The 26,469-nt window shown below is 42.3% G+C and overlaps 1 protein-coding gene across 4 annotated transcripts in view; it reads right to left on the bottom strand.

Annotated features, from left to right (window-relative positions):
- Positions 1–26,469, bottom strand: part of ATXN1 (ataxin 1) — a 406,640-nt gene that overhangs the window by 139,306 nt on the left and 240,865 nt on the right. For all 4 annotated transcript variants that reach the window (XM_082638844.1, XM_082638846.1, XM_082638845.1 and 1 more), the window contains one exon: positions 11,323–11,448. The gene's annotated coding sequence lies outside the window, so the exon portion shown is untranslated. The remainder of the gene's footprint in view (positions 1–11,322; positions 11,449–26,469) is intronic.

Here is a 26,469-nt window from a genome sequence, read left to right as displayed (position 1 = left end):
GGAGTGGTTAAAAAGCACTTGTGTGCTGGAGTTTATCCTCTCTTGCTGCTCCCAGGAGCCCTGAGATCGCAATATGAAAGCTCAGACTAGCCTCCTGGAGGATGAGAGACCACGTGGGGCAGGGACCAGCAGTCCCAGTGGAAGCTCCCCTCTCCCAACCAGCCTTACAGCTGGACATACGACTGAGGCCATCAAGGACCAACCAGTCACAGCCAAGCTGGCTAGCCTAGAATAGCCCAGCTGACTCACAGAATCATAAGAAATAATACATGCTTGTTGTTTTAAAGCCACTAAACATTGGGGTGGCTTGTTACATATACATGCCAACTGATACACCCACTTTGTTTCCAGGTTAACACCTGTCGGTCCTTCAGGTCTGGGAATGAAAAGTTCTCTGACTCCAGAAGATGCCACACTGGTTTCCATCCATGGCATCCTCTGGGTACCACTAAAAGAGCCCCAGCCACAGTGTAAAGGAGTTGCCTATTTTCTCATCTCTTTTCCCAGTGACTGGAAGCTCTTTTTAGCTGTTGTGGATGCCTTCCCTAGTGCATACACCTAGTAAATACTTGCTGAAAGAAGACACAGGAATGTATACCTCTATCTTCTGGTTTTTTCTATCTTTAATTTCAAAGAATTAGACCAGGTAACTTTCACCTATCACCACCTAGATATGGTAACTACATCAAAATATTATAGTTTTTCTTCTTTTTTTTTTTTTTAGAGTTCCACTCATATCAATAGCCTTTGGGAATTTCCCTACTCTTTTTATAGATGAGACTATTGTATCTTCCAAACTCACTGTACCTTTCAGTTTGACTAATACGAAAAAATTCACCTAAAATTCCAAGGCCCCTTAGAGTATGCACATGGATAATTCTGACAAATGCTCCCACCTTCACCATCATAATTACTCTACCATATATGTCAAAGAAGCAAAAGACTTTGACAATACATAACTGCCTTCGCTGGCGATGCAATGACACTGACAGTTAATGACAATTCCTATTACAGAGGAAACATCTCTACAACAAAGAGACTAGCGAGTGGCAACTGTTCACCTGTTCATTTCAGCAACACATCATGACAAATTTTGTTTTGTGAAATTTATTATCCTAACAGCATTATAGCTGCCACAGTGACAAGGGAGCAATCCCTGGGCTAAAATTTCACTCACATTATCTCATTTAATTCTCTCAACAGTCCTGCAGCATAGGTATGACCAGCCCTATTTTACAGATGAGGCAAATAAGACTCAGAGAAGGGGGGGGCAATTTACCCAAGGACACACAACTAATGAGTGGCAGGTCTAGGATCTGAACCCACAGATGTGTCCAAAAGCCCTTATTTGGACGAATACCTTTAAATCTCAATGCTGGCAAATGGAAGTAAGAACTACCTTCCTTTGGAAGACATGGAAATAGAGGCACTGAGAAAGAAAGTAGCTTGCCCATGGTCTCAGAGGGCTGGGAAGGAGAAGAAAACCCAGGCGTCCATCCTTAGCCTGATGCTCCTGCTACTGGACCAAGCCCAAGGAACCCCCACTGTCTCCTTAGTTGTTAACAGTTAGATTCACCCCTACCTCTGTGACTGACAACAACAAATTCAACAGGGAGATATAACAGGTTCTTTCTCTACTAGATGTGCTTCCAATTACTGTATATCTAGATAGGTTGTGAAAAAAAAAAACAGTATGAAGCGTGAAGCTCATGAGTCCTAACTGGGTTATCATCTGCTTTACCAGATTTCTTTTAAAAAAGCAACCAACCTAGAGAAGGACTTTCGTCTTCCAACTTTAATGTAATTCACAGTCTGTATCTACTATTCATATCAATATGAGAGAATTGATTTCCTTGTCTGTGTACCATGAAGAACAATGAACACTTAGCATTAAATATTGAATTAAGAGTTACGTAATGATCCTTTAAAAAAAATCAACTCTGCTTCTCCACCATATCAAAATGTACCTGAGATATTTACCATTCTAGAAACACACAATGTCTTCCACAGTTTAAACCATTTCAACGACTTAACATAATGACCTGTTGGGCATACCACATGCTTGTCAAACAAAACTGATTTATTTAAGAAACATCTTGGAAACATAGGATGCTCTGAAAGTACAAACAACTCCCTTGGAGTTTCTTTTTTGTCCAAGTATTATTTCTCTTAGTTCCAGTTGCATATATTATCTGTCCTTATTCTAGGTATGAAACGGGGCATTAATATATGCTGAGTATATAAAAGGTACTAGATAGGAGTGCACACCATTGCTTGAGTATACAGAATGTACTAGAGATGCTCGGTTACACCCTAACTGGCTTCCCCATCCTGAAGACACAGGTACATGCTGTTATCCCAGCTAAGTCTGGTCATTCTGTGGAGCAAATACTAAAAGGTCTCTGCAAATACAAAAATTCTTTTAGTCATGAAAGGTACTAATGATATTTTATGTCACTGGTGGGCTTCAAATGTTCTGGGGACATCCCTTTCACCAGATTCCCTGGCTCCCCAGCACCCTTTTTTTTGTCAAAAATGTCCTGACATCTCCATGCCAAGAGAGACAGAGGCAGTCCCTAGGAAAAAATGTCAGTCAGAGGCACTGGCTAGGGGGCTTCTCTGATGAAATGGCTATGGAGTTAAGTCCCCAAGATAACCATGGTCCGTTGACTGCCCAATGTTAGACTTAATCTAGGCAACGCCAACTAAGTTAGGGGCTTTAAGATAGAAGGCTTCTATGTTCTTTTGGATCCAAATCAGAAGAGGGGGAAAAAGTCATTTAATGCCAATTCAATTTGACATCAACGGCGGAGGAGAGTAATGCAAGAGCAGAGGACAAGGGGTGTTCCTTTGCAATGCTGCGAACACCGATAATCACTAGAGCCCAGTCAGAGAACTCTAGTTACACTCAACTGCTTTCAGGCCACACCTGTCCACAGGAAAAGGAGCCAAGATTGACTGGGGTGTTTCCCTTTATCCTCCTCCCTTAACCACTGATTCCTCCCAAATACCTACCCATGTCCCCAACTCTGAACACCAGTGCTGATAAGCAACGGGAACATTAACCCAATTCACAAGAAAAACTGATACCATCTCATGTTCTGAGATCACCTAACATCCTGGCCCAGCAATCCCCACATTCTGCCTGGACTATCCATTCATCAGTTTGTTATTCTCCATGGGATGCTATCTGCACCAGAGAGACCATGTGGGTCCACGATCCTTAGTAAGAGACACTCCCATGATACTGACATACTCTTCCTGGAGGCCTGCCCAGAGGAAGGAAAGGGAAAATCCTCTTTGAGCAAGGTGACTGCCACCTCCCTTCTGACCCTCTGGAGGCCTCCCTCTTCCACTGCCATTCCTCTGCTTGCCTTTAGGGAAGTGCCAGCCAGCAGGTTGCTAGGACAACGGGCGTCCTTGCTGGGGCTCAGAAATAGATTGCCGGCAGAGTGGGCAACCTGGACTGTAAATTCTGATGACAGCAACAAGAAACCAAATGGCAGCTAATCTGCTCCACTAAAGGAATGACAGACTAACATTACCCAGCGGATAGCTCTCACCTTGACATACTATCCTTTAATCTGCACTTGTACTTGGTGTGGTGGTGACAGAGAAGGGGCAAGAGACTCACTGAAGACACAGGCTGAATGACTATTCTGAATTACGTGAGCTTGTAGATATGCAGGAACCAGCTGACATTTATATAGTTATTAGTCTCCTGAAAGTGGGGGGAGGGAGGTTGTTCAAAGCAGAAGCAGGAGAGCCAGAAACAGGTAGAACAACTGAGGTTGCCAAAGAAAGGGAAGGGAAAAAAATCTGTTTGCATAGGCAATAGCTGTCCCTGTTCTGAACAACTGCATCCTAATCTCATACTCCCTCTTCTTGGAGAACAAGGAAGAAAAGACAAAAGACACTGAGAAACTAGGGCTTGCCACGGTAGGAGAAGGGAACAATCTTTGTGTCCACTTCTCTTTGTTCTGCAGGGTAAGGTTTACAATGCTTACAGTGGATAGCAACTTGTAGGAGACCCAGACATTAAGACTGCCTATGAAAGTCTTGGATTTTAGCCCTGGAGAAATTACAATTTTTCAGTTCTATGCAAGCTGCAAAGACTGCAGGAAAAAAAAAAAAAAAGAAAAATGAAATGAAGAGCAACCTAATGGAAATTTTTAGAAAACAATTTTAGCAAGAGCATTTTCATTTCCAGATATGCAAAACATCGATGTCCCAATGTCTGTAAGGATGGCTGATGTACAGAATGAAAGATGCAGCACAGCCCAGTACCCGTGTAGGGGTCCCAAGCAGCAAATTCTGTTGGCACTGTGGACAAGTCCTAGTGCTAGACAGTCGTGGCCGGAAGGGAGATGGTCACGTGTGTGATACGTGTGTGATAAAGGTATTGGGAAAGAAGTAAGATTTACAGGTGGAAGAAGCTGGTGAAGAGTCCAAAGAGCATGACAGGAACTTGAGTTTTGGAAACAAAAAGATTCTGAAGGAGGTTGCCGTTTGTATCCCATTAATATTTCCACTTTGGGGGATTCTAATTAAGGAAGTTGTTTCAGAACATAAGCACAAATAGAAAACTGACATTGGACCTCCCTGGTGGCGCAGTGGTTAAGAATCTGCCTGCCAATGCAGGGGACACGGGTTCGAGTCCTGGTCCGGGAAGATCCCACATGCTGTGATGCAACTAAGCCCATGCGCCACAACTCCTGAGCCTGTGCTCTAGAGCCCGTGAGCCACAACTATGGAGCCCACATGCCACAACTACTGAAGCCCGTGCACCTAGAGCCCATGCTCCGCAACAAGAGAAGCCACTGCAGTGAGAAGCCCGCTCACCACAACGAAGGGTACCCCCTCTCGCCGCAACTAGAGAAAGCCCGTGCACAGCAACGAAGACCCAACACGGCCAAAAATAAATAAATTAATTAATTAAAAAAAAAAGAAAACAGACGTTGAAACACTAAAATCCCCCAACATAGTGAAATTAGCTGCTTGAAACCTATCTCACCTAAAAAGCATTTTATGCTTGTAGAAAGTGACGTTTTTGAATCATGTAACATTCTTATTCAGGTGTCTGCAAAAGGTTAACATAATCCTCAGGACATAGAGAAGACAGGTTAATTCTTTCAATCTAAGAGTCCCTCTCCCAGAATTTATTACATAGGAAGCACTGGAAATTTAATTTATGTTGAGGGAAGGAGGGGTTAAATGATTTTCTGGTCTTAAAAAAATGATTATTTTACAAAAGTGAAAACGTGGGAAATTAAAAGAACGAAATTATCTGTTTCTCTTTATACATTAGTCCCAAAGAACAATTTATTTGCTGATAAGAACTATCAGATTTTGTTTTGGCTTCATGACAAAGTGTCATTTAGTTCCTATCTGTGCCTTACTTTTTCTCTAAGAAAGCAAAGGAGAAACAACAATCTTTTAGAGGAACAATGAAAATAATTTAAATACTATGATATGCTATACTTGGAGAGAAAAGACTTACATCAGTCATTTCTATACAGTGCTATTCATTTATATTTATAACAAAGATGATAGAGCTGATCAATCTCTGATCTCTGTCTGGAAGAATTTTCCGTGGCTTCAGATTCCCCTTCCAGGGCAGCACTCCCGCCCAGTCATCCTTGCCCTTCCTTCTTTCTGCGTGTACCGATTCTTCCACAGCAAGTGCTTCAAAGCCACATCACTTGAGAAATACATTTTTAGTTTCGGGTGTGGTTTCTGTCCAAAGTTCAGCTGAAAACACTACATTTTACACAGGTTGGGGAGGCACCATTCCTTTAAGTGGCCCAAGTTCTTGCTTCAGCTTTTGCCTCTAAATATTTATATAAAATGACCCTAAAGAAGAATGGTTCCCATGTCCTCCAAGTCCCCACTCTATGTCTTTGTCAGTGGTCACGGCTCATCATTCCTGATGGAAAGACATTTCTGGCTCTGAGGTCTCGTCTGCCCAGATGAAGAAGCAGTTAAAGACAAGACTAGGTTTAGCATCTCTCCCTCCCTCCCTCGCCTTCTCAACACACACACACACACACACACACACACACACACACTTGAAATCCAGCCTCTGTTTCAAGGCCTAATTCAGGCGCTCAGCACTCTGTGAAGCCTTCCTTCCCTGAAAGCCCAAATCTGAAGAATCTTACTCATCAGGCCTTTCGGAGCACCCGACTCTGCCTCTCCCGAAGTGATTGGAGAGAGGAAAAATCCCAGTGAGCAGTGAATGCAGACCACCCATCCCTGCATCCCTAACAGACCTGAGCACACCTGGGCACACAACCACCTTTTCACACATAGGATTCATTCAGTGAATTCGAAACTTAAATAGAACATAAACCCTTTTTACGTAACAGCAACTACTCAGTTAGAAAGCAGTCTGACCAGGCTGTGGACGCCTTCTCTTCCCCCACAGGACACGGATATTGTAGAAGATACAAGAACATTTGTCCTTTCACAACTTCTGAGGGTTCCAAGTATATCCCTTTGCCCCTCCGAGATGCTGAGGGGAGGAGGCTGAGCACGAGGGGAAGATGACACGAGGGGAACGGGGGTGCCTGCGATGGGCTGCCCTCTGCCGAGACTCAGGAAGTAGGGCTGACATCAACTCTCAGAAGTGGCAGCTCATGCAAGGCCCCCCACCCAACTGCAAGGCAGCAATGGCCGGGAATGAGTGACGCCGTCGGTAAGAAGCAATTGGAGGAAGTCTGGGAAAGGGAAACACATGGGTGAAAGAGAATATTCCAGAAGACTTGAGGTTACACAAAGAACACCCAGAGTGCTTTCATGAAATATGAGAGCCTCTTTGCCTTTATAACACGCAGGCCCACTGACAGGGCCATTACAAGCAAGGATTTAAAAAAATGAGACTTTCCCCCCCTCATTTATCTAATAGTAAAATCTCCCCTTTCCTTCTGATCCCCTTATCTACTTAAGTTTTTGTTTTTCTATGATAGTGCTAGAGATCATAAAAAAAAATTTGTTATCCCAGATGGCAAATCTAAAAGGTACAAATTGACAGACACATAGGGAAATTCCCAAATCGCTCTGATTAGAGTGTGTATGTGTAATTCTCTCACTCTGGAGACTAGAAGTTCAGCTCCCATTTTTCAAAGCTTATAAAGACAGCATAATGCTGTCTAAATAGGCACAGAGGTGTTTATTTGAGTCTTTCCATTTCTTCATAGGAATAATGTAACTCCTGCTCTCAGAGCAGTTACACTGAAAAGGGGTCAATAAACACAGAAAATTCAAGAAACCTTGATCCCCGTGATCCTCAAAAGCCACATAGGATGATGCCTCCCTCAAAAAGTGTTTGTCAACTTCTCCCTGCATACCAGAGAAACACTCAATGGACTCAGTTTGTACCAGTGCACTATTTTTTTTTTTATTCCAAAGTGTGCATCAACCAAAAGAAAATGAAAATGATGCTATTCAGTAAACGGTGAGTTTCTAGGTAGCCTTGGCACTCCAAGTCCATCTGCCACTTTGAAAATAGATGTAAACATGAACAGTGATAAAGTGACAGGATTATAAGGCAACACCCCGACCCTTCACAGAATGCCAGGGCAGGCCGTTCACAAACAACCCATACAGCAAAGCACTCAAATGGAAAAGGAGAGGAAATACACACAGTGTAGAATTCAAGCATCAGAAAATCCCCAAACTCTACTGATAGTTCTATAAAGCCCCCCCCCCTTTTTTTAAAACAAACGGTTTCCTTTCCCACATTGACTTATACACATCATAAACATTTAACATTTACTTCTAAGGAAAATACAATGAACTAGTCTCTCCACGTCTGCCTGCCTCTACCTGACCAAACTACTGTGAGATCGAAGCAGTTCTCATCAGAACCATGTTTATGGTCCTTTTCTGAATGGCTTAGGCCCACAAGTGAGAAGCCCAGGCATATGTTTATTCTGCTCTAGGTTGCTCAACAAATATTTACTGAATGCCCACTACAGGACAAACAGTATTTTAGGTGTTGTGGATTCACCAGGAATCATGATGATGATGATGATACCCCTGCTTTCATGGAGCTTACAGTCTAACTGAAGAGACGGATGATTAACAAATGCATGTATAATATGTAAGGTGCTTAAAAGAAAAATAAAGTAGGCTAGAGGATGAGAGGGATGGGGTGGGTGTTATTTAATAGAGGCCAGGGAAGGCTGCTTTAAAGAGGCAACATGGAGAAGACCTACTTAAGGAAGCTTAAGAGAAGCTTAGGAAAGAATTACAGATCGCTGCCTCCTTACCTATATACTAATATTTGAGTACAGAGGTGGACTATTTTTAAGAAGTTAAATTTCAAAAGTGGTTCATATTTAATTTTCAAGACCAACAAGTATGTATCCTAAATTTAAGTGACTAAAACTCTATTCTCAGAAAGCACTCAAACACCTTTCAATTGTCACATGGTCCCTGGCAGGGTCCTCTGTAAAGGGTAGTGGGATGGTGACAGACATAATAATTCTTTTTTTGTTTTTTTTTTTTTTAACCACAAGACTGTGCTCAATGTTTTAAAAGCACTTGTAAATTGAAGTTGTACCACATCACTGACCCTTAGAAGCCAAACGGGAAAATGAAGGTCCAGTCGGCCTCATCTAGGCTGATACTTGAAGCAATGTTAGACACTCAGAAGAATCACCAGAGCTCATTAAACTCAACTTTCTCATGTTACTCAGGATAAAATGGGTCCCCAGGGCTTTAGGGGGCCTCAGGTTATACAGGGAACTGCAGCATCATGGGTAAAACCCAGGTGTCCTGACTCCTAGGTCAGTCTTCTTGCCACTCCTCTCTGCATAAGATACCGCACCTTAGAGCCAATCTGAGACACTTTCAGGACCAAAGTTCATCTGCTAGAAAGATGGTGGCAGATTTGAAAGGTGGTTAATGGGGCAAACAGAGGAGAACCACACAGGTAGTGAGTCTGGGGCACAGTGTGCAAGGGCTGCTGAGGATGGACACCAGTAATTCCAATGGCTGCCATGATTATTACTCAAATGTTCTTCTACCCACTATCATACCCCATCTACATGCAAGCACACATCCTTTGAAAATCTCTTGCCTTCCCAATTAAAATGGCACAGCTTTGGGGTACCCAGGACACCCAAATAAGAGGAGACTGTGAATTTAGTGTTGTAAAAATGCACCAAGATTACAAAAGGTTACTAATTTCAAAAGTTACTAAGAAAACTGGAACCTTCCCCACCTCCCCAAGTGAACGCAATTTGGAAGAAAAAGTTTTTAGGAGTTCCAAAGAATCTAGCATTTTCTTCCTCTCTCTCAACCCACTCCATTTAAAGAAGGATTTTAAAATGACTCCAAGTTGGCCATGTGGCATCTTAAGGTTTACACTTTGGAACATCTTTGAAAACCTCACTTCATGTTTGAGATCTGACAGGGTTATCACATAAGCAGCTCAAAGCTATGGCTTAAAGAAAAAAAAAAACAAACACCAAATTCGAAACGAAAGCTATCTTGATTATAGTAACTGCAGTGTTCTTTTAAATGTAACCTGAAACCTAAAGCACTTTTCCATAAGACACTTGTTTCCTAGGATAAAAATGCTTTAAAAAACATTACCAGAAGTGCATTCTACCAGCTGCCTGACTGGGAAAACACTTTCAAGAAAAGCCCACTGCTACTGTAGCACCCAGATCCAACAGGACCCACAAATTATTCTTCAATAGTGGTAGCAACCTTTAGAACATGAGATTTTTTTTCGTAAGATTAAAGTGTGTTACAAGAGGCTCTGCTCTTTCTGGGGAGCCCACACCAAGATGGCGACATCAATAAACAAGTAGCATAGAGCAATATACAGACTCAGAAACCAACACTTCATGGGGATCAGTGACTTGCCCAAGGTTGCAGACTTACTGGACCACAGGACCAGGAATAGAATTTAGGTCAATAATCCCAGGAGCTGTATACTTTCTACCAGAACCAATGTGATCATATGTACAAAATGAAAGCACATGAAAAAACCGCATCTTCCTTCATCCATTTACTCTGAGGCACTGGGAGATTTTGAGTTCAATAAGCTTATTTTAATATGACGATTCAACCCTCAGGAAGTATGGAGAAATATGCGTATTTAATACAAATTTTTAGAAAACCATTAAATAAAAACTCAGTGGAAATCTTTCTTTTCAATGCTTTTTCCCCCTGATATATGCCCTCATATTATTGCATTTTGCTCATTCAAAATAGCTCCCATAACTGAAAAATATGGTAATATATGCCTGGAAAAGTTTCTTGACCAAATTATTAAGAAGCTGAAAACTTAATATAAAGTTATTTTTATATATACACACACACACATATACATACATATATGTATATTATATATACATATTTGCATATATAATGTATAAAATACATATAGACACAGTATATATTGTGTCTATATATATATTATATATATAAAATATATATTTACACACACACACAAAAAAAACCAAGTCGAAGTTGGCTCTTCATTTTCTAAAATTTGAAGGTAATATGTTCATAGGCCAGCCTGGGTTTCCTGTAGTTTTACTCTTTCCTGGTCAAATCTCTTCTAAACTTTTTTTCTTTTATGACGCAGTCTAGCAATGAGGTAAAACCTCCAGAAAGCAGCAGAGCTGGGCAAACCCGTAAGTTTTGTGCTGGATAAGCTTCTCGAAGCCTATAGTGTGCCTTTTCTTCAATTACTGGATCCTCAACCTCCTCATGAAAGGTGACCAGCAGCTGACACACAAAAACTGCTAATCTCAAAATCCCAACCCAGAAGCCTGATAAAAAGCAATAAATCAGCCAATTTTAAGCAAGAGAAGCACCGAACAGCTGACTGTACTTGCATACCTCAGATTTTTGAAAGCCAGAAAAACATTTCATTCTAATCAAAAACTTCACATAAATAAAATAATTGCAGGGTGCAAATCCTGGTTGGGAAACCTTAGCCTGGAAGAGTTTACCTCCTACCCACCAACCTAAGAACTGCCAGAGCCCAGTTTAAAGAGGCTGCTCTGAACTTGATACTATTTTAACTGCACCGGGAGAAAGGGCGTTCCTACACTGAAAGAGTCACTGTCTTCCACACTTGATCCATAAGAAGATAATGAGCAGTGGCCCACAGAAGCTGAGAGAAAGTCAAGTTCATGGCAAATAAAAACAGAACCTCTCCCCTTAAAAAAAACGAAATGAATTGGAGGATCATCTAGAGCTAATGCTAATACCACTTCAGCACCCTGGCTCCTGTATCCAATGATTCACAAATCGTTACAAGGCAAGTCGCTGCAGAAGCAAATCTTGTTAACTTACAACATTCACTGTGCACGGTTCACAGGTAGCCCCAACCTGTCCTTCACCATGGAGACTTCCCAGAAGTTGGAGCGCTCCTGGGCCCAGGCGTGTTCTTTCTTCCTTTCACAGGGAAGGGAGAAGTACCTAGCATAGGAACAGAACAAAAGAAAAAGAGAAAGGTGAATGCATCGTCAAATCCCTTGTTATCTCAACAAATGAAGTTCACGATCAATTAGACTGATGGATAATTCACCAAAGACCATTCTCCAGTACGCTTTGCTTAAAAAGGAAATGCAGTATTTTTGCTCTTGTCCCAGGAGACAGCACGGTGCGGCCAAGGCTCTCCCCCACCCCCATCCCCACCCCAAGTTGAAGCCAATTCTGGGAGACTTCAGACACAACCCAGCTGAGATGCACACTTGCAACACAGCCTCAAAATAAGCTACTTGAGTTTGCTCTCTTGCAAAAAAGGAGGGAGCTAGGGCTATCACCTTCTGCCATTTTCATACCTCACTGGGTGGTTGGGAAGACCAGTAAGATCACTCTGGCAAAGCACTCACAGTTCCCGAGAAGAAAGGCACCACGTAAACACAAAGGATTATTAGTAGTCAGAAGCCTGTTACTGAGCTTGGAGCCAGAATATAAAAGCCAGCTTTGGCAAGGCACCCATAATCAGCCATCCCTGGGGCACCCAAATGTCCAAATGTTTCTTCTTCCACCAAGGGGTCAAGGGAAGCAGAGGACTGGAAACAGAGGCATCTAGAATCTCAGGGAGAAGAAAAGTAAAGGCCTGGATCAGGAAGTGAAGAGGAAGAGGAGATGAAAACTGGTGAGAGAGGCATGTGCAGGAACACGATGATTTGGTCCACACCCCTCCCTCGGATCGCTGTTCTGCAGTGTTGAGTGCACTGGACATTTGCAGGGCTGTGAAATTTTCCACTTGGCCATTTGCCATTTCCACCCACCGAAGTGGCACACTGAGGCCTGATGGAAAAGGACTGGGTGATTTTTGTTTGTTTGTTGCTTTTAAAGAAAAGACCTATTCATACCCTGATTAAGTTTACTCTCAATATCTCAGTAATATTTTCCACACCTGGATTTCTTGATTTTTTTTTTTCCCTCTTGTAAGACAGGGCCAGGAAAAACTTTTCCTGGGCCAATATTATCAAGGTATTTTGACTTGTGTACTTTTGAGGAGCATGCTTGAGGTATGGAAGCTTACACGAGTGGCTTTGGGGATGACAAGAAACAGAATTTCAATGCTACGCTAGAATCTTGTTTGCTTCCCAAATAAATCATCCACAAGTACCAGTCATGTTTTTCTTTCAAAGTCATAAGCGTACATTGAACAAAAATGGGAATCCCAGAATTAGCACTGTGGGTATAGGAATATTTTCGATGGAAAAATGTGATCTCTTATCTCAAAAAAAGGCAAGAATGAATAATATCAAATCTTAGATTTGGAACTGGCAAAAAACTGACAAATAGACCTCAAAATAAGGAATTTTTTTAAATGCAGAGAAATAAATTAGGATGAAAGGGAGCTTGGTGTCTGCTATTAATACAATTAACCATGACTTTTATAGTGAATTCAGTTTATAAAGTGCTTTTTTTTTAATCGAGGTATAACTGACATAAAACATTATATTAGTTTCAAGTGCACCAATTGCTTTCTTATTCATTCATTCACTGGACACATTTTTACTTGGTGCTTACTATATCCACCAGGTTCTATGTTCATAATGGTGAACAAAACAGACAAAGGACTGTGCCTTTAAGAAGCTCATTGCTGCAAGAGGAACAGATATTCAAGAATCAGAGCATACTATTTTTAATATTTGCATAAAATTCGAAAAGCAGATAGGCATTAAGAAGGACAAATAAACACTGTGATTTGCAATCACCCCATAATGGGGTAACGTCATTTAGAAGGAAGGTCTTTCTTACAAAAGTAACACTTAAACAGGGAAGTAAACGATGAGCAGGAGTTAACCTGCTCATCAAGTTTCCAGGCAGAGTAAACTGCCTCTGCATTATGTGAGCTGACTAGACCTGTACAATTAATTTCTGTTATTTCATCTTTTTCCCCTATTTTTTCAATTGGGTCTTCTTGATCAAGAAATGAGCAACAGGGCTTCCCTGGTGGTGCAGTGGTTGAGAATCTGCCTGCTAATGCAGGGGACACGGGTTCGAGCCCTGGTCTGGGAGGATCCCACATGCCGCGGAGCAACTAGGCCCGTGTGCCACAACTACTGAGCCTGCGCATCTGGAGCCTGTGCTCCACAACAAGAGAAGCCGCGACAGTGAGAGGCCGGCGCACCGCGATGAAGGGTGGCCCCTGCTCGCCGCAACTGAGAAAGCCCTCGCACAGAAACAAAGACCCAACACAGCCATAAATAATAAGTAAATAAAATTTAAAAAAAGAAAGAAATGAGTAACAGAACTGTTCTCAATACCTTGAAATAAGAAATGATTCTTCTTTCCAACTACTGGGCCATCAGAGCAACAAACTAGTAATTTCTGCTAGAGGAACATTATTCCGTGCAGGCATTACACTTGATGTGACAGAAAAGGAAGACTCTGGCTTCCTAATGCATCAAGAATAACCCCATCATCGCAATGAAATAAAACGAAGCTTCCTCTTAAAACCCTCCCCTAAAAGGGCTAAAAACACATATTACACATAAACTTCTAAAAACAAAACAACAACAAAAAACCCCACTTCTTAGTACCTTCTATTAGGTTCCAAATTTGCTGGCTTCCTCTTGACTCTTAGGATGTTTTTATTATTTCTCTCCTGGACTGAAATGGTATTTTTCCTCACTTTCTAGACTGTCCTGTGCACCTTCTCTTTTGGTTCTTGGTTTGGTATCTGTTTATTTACCCAGGTAAGCAGCATGATGCACAGAAATAAAAAGCGACGGAAATGTTGTGTTCATCTGAACTGTCTTCTTGTTCCCTACCATCCCAGAGCCGGTACAACTTAATTTTTCCACTAAGGAAAATCAGGAATTTGCTTTCTTCATCCTACAAAACGAAGGCATCCTCAGACAGGCTCATTCATGTTCTCCCGCGAATGGAGTAAGTTTGAAAGTCTGTCTGAAATGAATAAGCCAAACTTCTATTTGAGCCTGTTTTCATTTAAGACACTGGATAAAATGTAGTATCTCCTACATATTTGGTTCCTCATATAACCCAAAATATTAATAATCCTCCAAGTTCAAAGTCGTGAAATCCAAACCCTCACTTTGACTTAGGAGTTCTGACAAGCTTTAGCACACTCAGGAAGAAAGAGCAAGAAGAAAACCTTTTTGAAGCCAAGTTGTCCAAACCCTGTCATGAGACCTGGGAAACTATGCCAGGCTGACGGTTTCATCCTCCGTCCAGAGATGAAAATGACACAATGCCAATTTCTCCTTCCCCTGACTGCCCACAGCACTTACAGCCTTTACCGAGCATTCTGACCCGAGGTTCTTTTCAATTCAGCACTGTTATATAAATCCAGTGGAGTGTAAAAAGACAATGTGCGTCTTCAAAGGCTCCAAAAGTTTACAAGCTCCTTGATGAAAGAAACCTTGCCATGCCCTTCTTTTGCAGCCTCCTGGAAGTGTTGAGCAGAAGAGCCTGCACTTAACTTAAATGATCCATATCCCAAACCAGTTCTACGACTTGACCTTTATGGCAAACGAAGCACTGCTCTACAGCTATAATTTAAGCCCTTCTCACTTTTCTGCCCTCCAGGGACTTGGAGGTCCTGTATGCCTGTCATCCAAATGAAAGTCCTGCGTGAACTCGGGAACAATTAAGTTATAACTTACCCTTCTCTCTCCTGTTCTTCCAATCCATTATATTTTTGGTCACTAATGGCTTTTGAGCACTTGCCATCTCCTTTCAAGATTTACAACCCCTCCCCTCACCACCAGGAGCCTTTATCCTTGACCCTCCTAGCTTTTCAAAAGCCACCATTAAGGAAACCCTCGTGGTACATGGAGGAGAGATGCGGATGCTCTGAGGCAGTGGCTCGCAAACCTGAACCGTCATCAGAAACACCTGGAGGTCTTGCGAAACCATGTTGCTGAGTCCCACCCCCAGAATGTCTGATCTAGGAGGTCTGAGGCGAGGCCAAAGAACCTGCACTTTTAACAGGTTCCCAGGTGATGCTGAGGCTTCTGGTCCAGGGACCACACTTTGGGAACCACTGCTCTAAGTGTAAAGTCTTTCTGTCAATTACGTGGCCAGACAGAGGCTAAGGATCTTGAGTATATTTAATCACTTTAAGATGGGTACATTGGAATAAACAGGTATCATTCCTTCCAAAGAAGTGACAAATGACCAAACAACCCAAAAAGCCTACACCACTTTACAATCTGTGAAAACTTTTTGTGGCTCTTAGTCTGTCTCCTACTGGCTCCAAGTCCTGTTGGGATCAATTCTGCCCTCTGTCTCTCCTTCAATCTTCCCCCCCGCCACCAGAAACTTCTTTGCAGCCTAAAACGTAATCATTGCTATCCCTGAAAGATCTTCCCCAGACCCTAATACATTCCCAAATGGCTATCACCGCTCCCCTGTTCACCATAAAACATGTTAAAGTGTAGTATAAATTCAACACTGTATTTCATCGGGTACCTCTTAAAACCCTTAGAGTTTGATTTCAACACTTTTTTTTTTTAAAGTAAACTTCCTTCTCTTTTAAAGGTCAGGAATGGCTTCCTGTCTTCTAAATGTAGTGGCCTTTTCCTAACTGACTCTCCTATAATACTTGATAAGGTAGTTCCTTAAATTTTCTTTTTATTTAGTGAACTAGCATTTTTGCCTGGACAGCATCTTTCTGGAATGACCTCTCCCCCATTTTCTTTGTTATTTGGGCTGGGTTGACCTCATGCCTTGGGCCCAAAGATGGGCATATGCAAACTATTATATATAGAATGGATAAACAACAAGGTCCTACTGTACAGCACAGGGAACTATATTCAATATCGTGTGATAAACCATAATGGAAAAGAATATAAAAAGAGCATGTATGTATAACTGAGTAACTTTGCCGTACAGCAGAAATCAACTCAACATAATGAATCAATTATACTTCAATAAAATTTTAAAAATAAATAAATAAAGATGGGCATATGATCTAGGCTTGGAGAATCAGAATACATATCCCTCTTGCCATGATGACAGGATGTAGGGATGGGCATGTAACCAAAGCCACACCAATCAAAGGCCTCTCTCAGACTGGCTGGAACTAAGAGGAATGAGATGCCCTCTCCCTGGAAGCATGGTCTACTCAGAGCTATTTTTCCCACCTTGTGAGGAAAGCCCACATGAGGGTGAAGCTCTGCAGCAGGGAACGAGGCTGAAAGACAGAACATCTGAGTCCTGATGACAGTGAAGTCCCTTGGATCCAGCCATGCCAAAAGTTACATTCATTCCTGTATTTTTTAGTTACATTGTGATAGACAAAATTCTAAAGTGGCTCCCAAGATTGCCCTGTCCCCTGGTGCCCACACACCCTCTCTCCTAGTTATTCAATCAAACACAATCTGGGTGCTGCTGCTGCTGTGAAAGATTTTGCAGATAAAATTAACATCCCAAATCAAGTGACCTTAAAACAGAAAGCCCAGCCTTGGTGGGCCTGACCTAATAAGGCGAGCCCTTCCAAGGGACAAGCTCTTCCAGGAATGAGATTCAAAACATGAAAAGAACACATTTGGGGGTGGGAGGGGGCATGGCTCTCACCAGGAGCTAAGAGGGGTGTCCAACCCATAGCCAGCAAAAGAATAAGGGCCTCAGTCCTACAACCACAAGGAAGTAAATTCTGCCAATAACCGCAGGAGCTTGAAAAAGGACGGCAAGCCCCAGATGAGAATGCAGCCCAGCTAACACCTTGATTTCAGCCTTAGCAAGCCCTGAGTAGAAAATCCAGCTAAGCCATGGCTAGACTTCTGACCTACAGAAATGGTGGTTTTAAATCACTATGTTTATGATAATCTGCTCTGCAGCAATAGAAAACTAATACATAGGTGATACAATAAATTCTTTTCTTGTTTGTTTGTTTAAATCACTCTGAGTTTTACTTGTCTCTTGCAACCAAAATGTCCCAGTACTACTCTTGATTTCTGAAACAGTACTATTCTGATGTTCCTTACAGCCCTGACTGCTGCTCCTCTTTCTTGGGTTTTGTCCCTTCCTGTTATTCCTTCTAACCCTAGGATATGTACCCTCCAAGGTGACGTTCTCGACTCTCTTCTCCTTCTATAATAATTTCCTTGTATTGCATATGATTCTTAAATCTGTATCCTGGCTTCTCCCTCAATAAGCTGCTGGATATATGCAGTATAAATAAATTATGTCTGTTTCAAAACGTCTATTTTTTTCCCCCAAACCAGTCCTCCTTTTATTTCTGATTCATGCTAATGGCACAGTTGTCTTCTCTTTTCTCCCAGAGTCTACCAGTTGTCAAGTCCCATTAAGCATGCACTCTACACCCACGCTGGCTCAGACTGTATCCTCTCACGGCAGCCTGCTAATGGTCTTCCTGCCTTCAATACTCTCCCTGCAAACCTCTGAGCCATCCCTGTTGGATCCTGAAGTCAATTATACAACTTCTCCATGCCACACCTTCACGGGTTCCTGCAGCTTGCTGAAAATCTCCTAAAATCTGATGTTGAAGACCTTTACCATCGGGCTTCCCTGGTGGTGCAGTGGTTGAGAGTCCACCTGCCGATGCAGGGGACACGGGTTCGTGCCCCGGTCCGGGAAGATCCCACATGTTGCAGAGCAGCTAGGCCCGTGAGCCATGGCCGCTGAGCCTGCGCGTCCGGAGCCTGTGCTCCACAACGGGAGAGGCCACAAAAGTGAGAGGCCCGTGTACCGCAAAAAAAAAAAAAAAAAAAAAAAATCTTTACCATGTAACCTCAACATGCTTTTCCAACTTCATTTCCCACTTCTCCCCTTATGCGTGTTGTACCAGCCAAACTGAGCTCATCTCTTCATCTCCAAGAACTCACGTTTCTACTCTCTATGTAAACATTCAAGCTGTACCTACTAGGACCAGCTCAAGTCCTACCTTTTCCAATCAGTCTTTCCTTCATCCTCCTGTGCTACAGCTTTCTCAATCAGATGTACTTTTTTTTTTTCCTGGATGTGAACTCCTATGGTTTTTATTCCTTTTCCCGAGGATACTAATCATTTTATTCCTTTTACCCTCCAACAGGCACCATTTCTCCAGACTGTAGTGAACTCTGCAAAGGCAGGGTCTGTGTCTGTCTTCTCTTTGTAAGTGCCATAGTGCTTCTGCAAAGGGTAACCCTTTGACGAATACTTGTTGATTACCTGACCGAGAATGTGGTATTTTCCTTTCTTCCCTCTGACGTGTCCTCAAGTCTCCTTACTCTGTGAGCTCCTTGCTGGTGGCTTGGAGAAAAATCATGACATGAGCCAATATGGAAACTGCTCAGTCAACTGATGAAATGCTCTGTAAAAGCCTTTTTTTTTTTTTTTTTTTTTTTCCCAACTCAGGCCCAAAGCTGACTCTTCGTATTTTCTTTCTGAGGGAGAAAGGAGCAGCCAAGGTTGCTGCCAACTGTAGAGTTCACAAATGCCTCCTGTGGATCAGCTCAGCCCAGAGGGTCCAGAGCCTCTGTCTCCACCCTGCTCACAAGGGAGCATCCATGGCAATCGGGGAGGGGGGTAACTCCCCTTTCCCAGGAACGGCAAACACAGAACTTCCTGAAAGTATAGATGTCCAGTAAGACTTCAAGAGGAGCTAGAGGGAGTTGACCAGTGGGATGAAGCCCAAACCTAGGGTATTCTGAAGAATGTGACTTGTTCATCACATCATGCCATCCCTCTTCAATCAACAGATCAGTAATTTGTGTGATTTATCCATTGTAAAATCTTATTCCAAACTGGCAGTCCCTGAATATGTAAGCATGCACTTGGGACATTCTCTACTGATATTCACTGGTTTGTGCTTAGGTAATGAAAACTGAAAGTAGCATCTGCCGAAAGAACACATAATCAGAGATAAACATGCTAGAAAAAAAATCCTATAATGAAACGTTAAAATAAAAATTAATTCATGTTGATCCATGCCACTGTTTCCTAGGATTAGCACAGCTTATCACAAAAGGTAAGGCTTTATCCACACACATATAGACGCGGCAGGTGCCTGTATTTGTATGCTGGTTATATCTCCTTACTGCTATAAAGCAAAGTTTGCTAAGAAATACAATTATGCACCCAGAGAAAAGTATGTCTGCATATCAAGAAGAAAAGGAAAAAAATAAACAAGATATACCTAATCTGCACTGAACAGCCATAGAATGACATCTCCAGGAAATTAGGTTTTTAAAGACCAAGATGGCTTGTGCTCCTAATTGACAATTTCTCCCTGGCCCTGTTTAATACTCTGATTCCAAAGGAGATTGCTAAAGCCCAACAGGAGGCACTGTGGCTCAGGAGACAGAACAATCTGGATCAAGAAGCTTAGAGACCACACTGCGGCTCTACATCCCCTGGGTTACAAGTCCCTTTCAGGCTGCCAGGAGCCATCACACACCTTCTCCTGGGAGGAGAGTTTTATTCATGCCTGATGGAGGTCAGTGATTAGTCTGGGTGTTGCAGAAGTGCATGGTAAAAATGGAGACAGTGGTGACTGAGCCTGTGCTTCATGCCTTGATCGCTTATAAAGCATTTACAAATCATGAGCTGTTACGGTTCCTGAGTAGCCTCTGCGAGGAATCCCCTGGCTTTACATTTCATTCTGTGTCTGCTCTATTTTTCTCTCCTTTTTATAACAAAATTAGTAAAAATCCTAAGAAAAAAATTTGAATATGTGCCTCTCATTCTCTTCCTGCCATAATATTAGGAGTTGTATGATAGTATACTCAAGTATTTTGTTTGGCCTGACTTCACAAAATACCAAATGGTAAGTCAAAGTATTATAAAATAACAAGACAGAATCCCCATACACTCTCCAGCCCAATGCTTTTGGACAGATGCAGAACTCAAAGGTATTAAAAGCAGAACTTTGGAAGCATCCTATCAAAGTCATGGCTTCCTTTTTACTTAATGAAATGTTTCTACGTAAAAGCATGGCTTCAACCAGGACCTTCAACCATGCTTTAAAAGTTATAGTATTGGGATTCCCTGGTGGCGCAGTGGTTGAGAGTCCGCCTGCCAATGCAGGGGACACGGGTTCGTGCCCCGGTCCGGGAAGATCCCACATGCCGCAGAGCGGCTGGGCCCATGAGCCATGGCCGCTGAGCCTGCGCGTCCGGAGCCTGTGCTCCGCAACGGGAGAGACCACAACAGTGAGAGGCCTGCGTACCGCAAAAAAAAAAAAAAAAAAAAAAAAGTTATTGTATCTTACATGATTAAAGGCTATTCAAACATCTTTTGAAAAACAGAATTATTTCCCCAAATTCAAAATCAGCAACAGTTTAACTATCCAACGTTGCATAATGTTTGGATCAACAGGATTTCCATAATTACATTAAATCAACCTCATTTGTCTTTTGTACGTTTTATTAAATTGAAAGCCAAAAAATATAATGACTCTGTATTTTATCCCTTTTTTTCATACTATTCCAGGTCGCTGCCTCCTTGTTTAAATATCACAACTTTCTGATGCAATCAGAACAAAAGCATTAGAAGACAAAGGCACTATTTAAAACTTCTCTTTTGGAGGAGGCTTAACAAAACTATTCTAGCTTAAAACTGAGATTTCAATGGTCTCAGCTGCGAAGACCAAGGAACAGAAATGCCACTTGGCATTAAATCTAGGGATTACCTGTTGAAACACCAAAGGCAGGTAGACTTTGATGTGGGTTACTTGGTGCCGGGAAAGTACCAAGAAATACAATTATTCTTTTTTTATGAATATGGAGTTGAAGATTTGATACTGTATTTGGAGCAAAGATTTGCTGCGTGGGGGGTGTGGAGGGAGGGAGGCTGGGAGCAGGCACACACACACATACCTGCTTGAACCACATACAAGTAATGCTGTATAACAAAGTACCTCCTATTCCCTAATAGGGAAGAAACTCTGTATATTCTATTACAAGTTAATCACCAAAGGAATGTTGCCTATAAGCTTAAGTTACACATAATGGCCCATTCCTGGGAGGGATGGTAATGAGCATTAAGCTAAAGTACCTTTGTTTAGCTCATGGGAAACATGCTCACCACACCCACCTGTGGAAGACTGCAGGAAGGGGGCTTACCCTGGTGGTGCAGTGGTTGAGAATCTGCCTGCCAATGCAGGGGACACGGGTTCGAGCCCTGGTCTGGGAGGATTCCACATGCCACGGAGCAGCTAGGCCCGTGAGCCACAACTACTGAGCCTGCGCGTCTGGAGCCTGTGCTCCGCAACAAGAGAGGCCCGCGCACCGCAATGAAGAGTGGCCCCCGTTTGCCACAGCTGGAGAAAGCCCTCGCACAGAAACGAAGACCCAACACAGCAAAAATAAATAAATAAATAAATAAAACCACATTAGAGAATGGCTGAAAACACTTTTAAAAAAAAAAAAAAAGAAGAAGGAGAAGACTGCAGGAAGGAAGAAATTAACACATCGGGAGGCTGACCATAACCAGAAAATGTTTGACTTTACTCCCTCCCCTTTTAGTAGAAAAGAAGCCTGCATTCTAACTCAGGCAAGATGGTTCTCTGGGACACCGTCCACCATCTTCTTGGTCTGCAGGCTCTCTGAATAAGGTTGCTATTCCTGGCCTCAACAACTTGTCCCTCAATTTATTGGCCTGTCCTGCAGCAAGCCGAAGGAGCTTGGACTCAGTAACAAAGCCACTTGCGACAATGTTTTAAGGTCAAATAAAGGGCAATATCAACTAGCACAGGACCCCAGCAAGATACAGCCACAGTTGGCCTGCAGAGTCCTGAAACTCAATTAAAATACCTGATCACATTTCATTAAAAATCACAAGGAAATTCCTTACATAATGAGGATCTTAAAAGTTTCCTGCATCACTTTAAAAACAAACTTAAAACTCTTTAGAATTAGCAACACCTGTTTGTCACATGCCTCTGGAACCCATGTGGTAGGGAACGGCGCACCCCCATTCCTACTTGAAGAATGAATAACAGACTTTCTCCCCACCATCTTCGTCTTCCAGGTTTAGGGGGTTTATCCTAATATCATGGCTCTAGGGGATTCTCACACTTAGAACTCCTCGCCTATCAAAAGAGGAGAAAAATCTCACTCCTTAATTGTTTTGTCGAATAAGCTCTCCGAAGTTCATTTTTGTTACCTTTTTCAGGCAAAATAAGAGGCCTTTTACAAAAATTCTATTGCTAAAACAATGGAATTCTCCTGGGAATGACTTCGTTATGGAAATGAAGTGACAGCTTCTTTTATCTAGCCAGGCAGAAAGTCTGCATTTATAAAAGGCATTCAGAGCACTCAAGTGCTGTGCGTGGGAGGACAGAAAATGCTATTTTTAATTCAGATCTCAGCATTCCTCCCATACAGGTCTTTCAGTATAATCATACTAATACTGATCTAAAAGGAAAAAAAGCCTCCCAATTTCTGCTGACCCCAGCAGAAAAAGAGGGGGTGGAAAGAAAGAAATTAAGAGAATGTTGAATACAGCTTCCTTCCACTTTAAGACCACTCTGCAGGCTCAGAGATCAACCTCCAAGGCTATCAGAGCTGACTATTACCCAGAATGAAAGGGACTTCAGCTCTGTAACAGCCTAACACCTTCTCATACAAATTTACATTTTCGTACCGGTGATTTTCACTGTCCTGAGCTTGCAGGAGTCACCTGGGCCTGCCAGGAGAGGCTATGCGGGTTCTCCCGTCTGTCCCCAAGAGTTTACATTCCGTGGTGATGCTGTGATGGATGAGTCCACTAAAACCCAATTTCAAATTTTAGAAACTGGAAGCCCTCTTGGGTAAAGGGGGAGGCACCTGAGCTGCTGCGTGGGCAGATGCAGAACTTTCCGGCTCAGGTGTGGAATCTGCACAGGGACCTTTTACATGGCTGCCATGGTTCCCCTGGCTCTGCTGGGGACCAAAGCCTGAGGAGGAGTGATGAATGCGGTGCTGGTAAGAAGTGAAGACCAGTATAGATGACTCTCTGCAGAAGCTGACATTGGACAGGAAAAAGTAGAGGATGAGAGTGGAATCACAAAGGATAAATGATAGAACAAGATCCTTTAGTAATGGCTAAGGGGTTGGTTTAAGACCAAAAGTGAAAAAGTGAAGAACAGATGGGGTCAGAGAGAGAGTTTTTAATTGAGGTAAAATTCACATAACATAAAATTCACCATTTAAATCCTTTTTAAAGTGTACAATTCAGTGGTTTTCATTACATGCACAATGTTGTACAACCATCACCATTATCTAATTCCAGAAGATTTTCATCCTCCCCCAAAGAAACCCCATACCCATCAGTCACCCCCCATTCCCTCCTCCTTCCAGCCCCTGGCAACCACTGATCTGCTTTCTGGGTCTATGGATTTGCCTATTCTGGATGTTTCATCTAAACGGAATCATACAATATATGGCCTTTTGTGTCTGGCTCCTTTCACTGAGCATAACGTTTCCAGGATCAGTACTTCAGTCCTTTTTTGGCTGAATACTGGCTGCATTGCACGTATATACCATAGTTTGTTTATCCATTCATCAGTTGATGGACATTTGGTTTGTTTCCACTTTCTGGTCATTATGAAGAATGCTGCTATGAACATTCTTGTAGATGTTTTTGTTTGAATGACTGTTTTCAGTTCTCTTGGGTATATACCAAGGAGTGGAACTGCTGGGTCATGGTAATTCTGTGTTTAACCTTTTGAGGAAATGCCAAACTCTTTTCCACAGTGGCTACACAATTTTAAAGCAATTTATGAGGGTTCCAATTTCTCCATATCCTTGCCAATATTTGTTATCTTCCTAACTTTTTATTATGGCCACCCTGATGGACATAATGTGGTATCTCACTGTGGTTTTGATTTGTATTTCCCTAACCACTAAAGATGTTGAGCATCTTTTCAACGTGCTTATTGATCATTTGTACATCTTTTTTGGAGAAATGTCTATTCAAGTCCTTTGTCCATTTAAAAATTGAGTTGTCTTTTGGTTGTGAAGTTCTAAGAGGTCTTTACATATTCCAGAAACTAGACTCTTATCAGATATATGATTTGCAAATATTTTCTCCCATTTGTGGGTTGTCTTTTGACTTTCTTGACAGTGCCCTTTGATTCACAAGAGTTTTTTTTTTTTTTTTGATGAAGTCCAGTTTACTTTCTTATGTTACTTGTGCTTTTAGCGTCTTATCTAAGAATCCACTGTCAAATCCAATGTCATGAAGATCTATTCCTATGTTTTATTCTAACAGTTATATAGTTTAAATGGATTAACAACCTAAATGGAAGAGCTAATTTTTTGCATATGGTGTGAAGGCTCTAACTTCATTATTTTGCATGTGTCCCATGTGTCTTTTCCAGCTGTCCCAGCACCACGTGTTGAATAGAGGTCACAGAGGTTTGAATATGGAGTGATTTCAGTTCATTCTTTAAAAAGTTTTCTTCCAAAAATATATATCATTTTGCAAATTTACTTAACTGACTTTTGGTTACAGTGAATACAAGTGAATCAACTTGTTTTCCTCATCCCACATTTTGAGAATGTAGCAAGTTTTCAAGAACCTTGACTCACCAGGGCCATAATCCTGAGCTTTAGGGAAGTCAACAAGCTCTTGGTGGTGCTTTTGCAAGGACTCATTTCCAAAAGCAACAAGTAGCTTGAAATTGCTGGTGTTTCCATTATTTTCGTTCCATTTGTTGCCATGTTTCTTCTGCTCTAGTGAGCTGCTCCTGTCCTCAGCTTTCTAGAGACCTCTGTTCTTGTTCCCACCCCAATACCTGCTTATTAATATTGGCTCTTTGCAGAGAATTTAGTAATCTAACTCACAGTGAGTCAGGTATAATATTCTTCTAGCATGATGTTTAAGTCCTTGTTTTGTTTAAGCAAAAAGAATAAAGTATAGGTTGTAGAATTCTAGGTATCATCCAGTCAGCCAGTAGAAGAACTGGAGACTTCCAAATCCCTCTAAATCATCATTTCTCAAACTTGGCTGCACATTGAGATCACCTGGGAAGCTCTAAAAACACTGCTGCCTGGGTTCCACCAGCAGAGCTCCTCACTTAATTGGTCTGGGGTGCAGCCCAGGCAACAGGATTCTGATGTGCAGGCGAGGGGGGAGCCCGCGCCCTGCAGTCAGGTATCTGAGGTTGCTACTTACTCCTCCGGGTCTCTAAGTCAGCTCTTCCTGCCACTGCTCGCAGGCAGTTAGGGATGTACACTCATCCATTTTTTTTTTAAGTTTTATAATTTCTGATTAAAACTAACACACACAGTTCTCTATAGTCATTCTCATTTAATCTTCCCAAAAACCGTGGGAAAGGAGTTTTGTTTTTTTTGTTTTGTTTTTTTTTTCAGTACGCGGGCCTCTCACCGCTGTGGCCTCTCCCTTGCGGAGCACAGGCTCCAGACGCGCAGGCTCAGCGGCCATGGCTCACGGGCCCAGCCGCTCCACAGCATGTGGGATCTTCCCGGACCGGGGCACGAACTCATGTCCCCTGCATCGGCAGGCGGACTCTCAACCACTGCGCCACCAGGGAAGCCCAGGAGATTTTTATTATTATTATTATTATTATTATTATTAACGGCTGTTGAGGAATCACACTCCGACAGATTAAGCAACAGCCCCAGATCACAGCATCTGAAGTGGCAGGGAAGGGATTTTCAGTGCAATTCTTCCAACCCCAAAGTCTATCATTTATGCTGTCTCTCTCAGTAATTTTAAAGGGGCCAAAAGTTATGAATGTGGTCATATAATTTGGTACTGGGGCCCATGGGGGAAACAGCAACTGTACATCTTCCGTCCAGCACCCATTTTGCAAGATGGGGCTGGGGAATACATACGGAAAAGAATGGTGGGCACTGTCCCTGCTACTTACTGTTCTTTCTCTCTGTTGCATGTACGTGGGTATGTGAATGAGTGTGAGTGTGTGTGTGTGTGTGTCTCCATACAAGGGAAGTGGGCCTCAGGGGTACACCCGAATTCAGGAAGGTATGACATGACTCCAAAACTGTAGCTGGGTAGGGTTTCCAGAGATGGTGGGACAACAGAAATTCTCTCCAGTAT

Source organism: Mesoplodon mirus, assembly GCF_964341445.2.
Source record: "Mesoplodon mirus genome assembly, chromosome: 12".
NCBI classification, from domain to species: Eukaryota; Metazoa; Chordata; class Mammalia; order Artiodactyla; family Ziphiidae; genus Mesoplodon; species Mesoplodon mirus.
The sequence above is the reverse complement of the archived record's forward strand: the minus strand, read 5'-3'. Positions and strand labels throughout refer to the sequence as shown.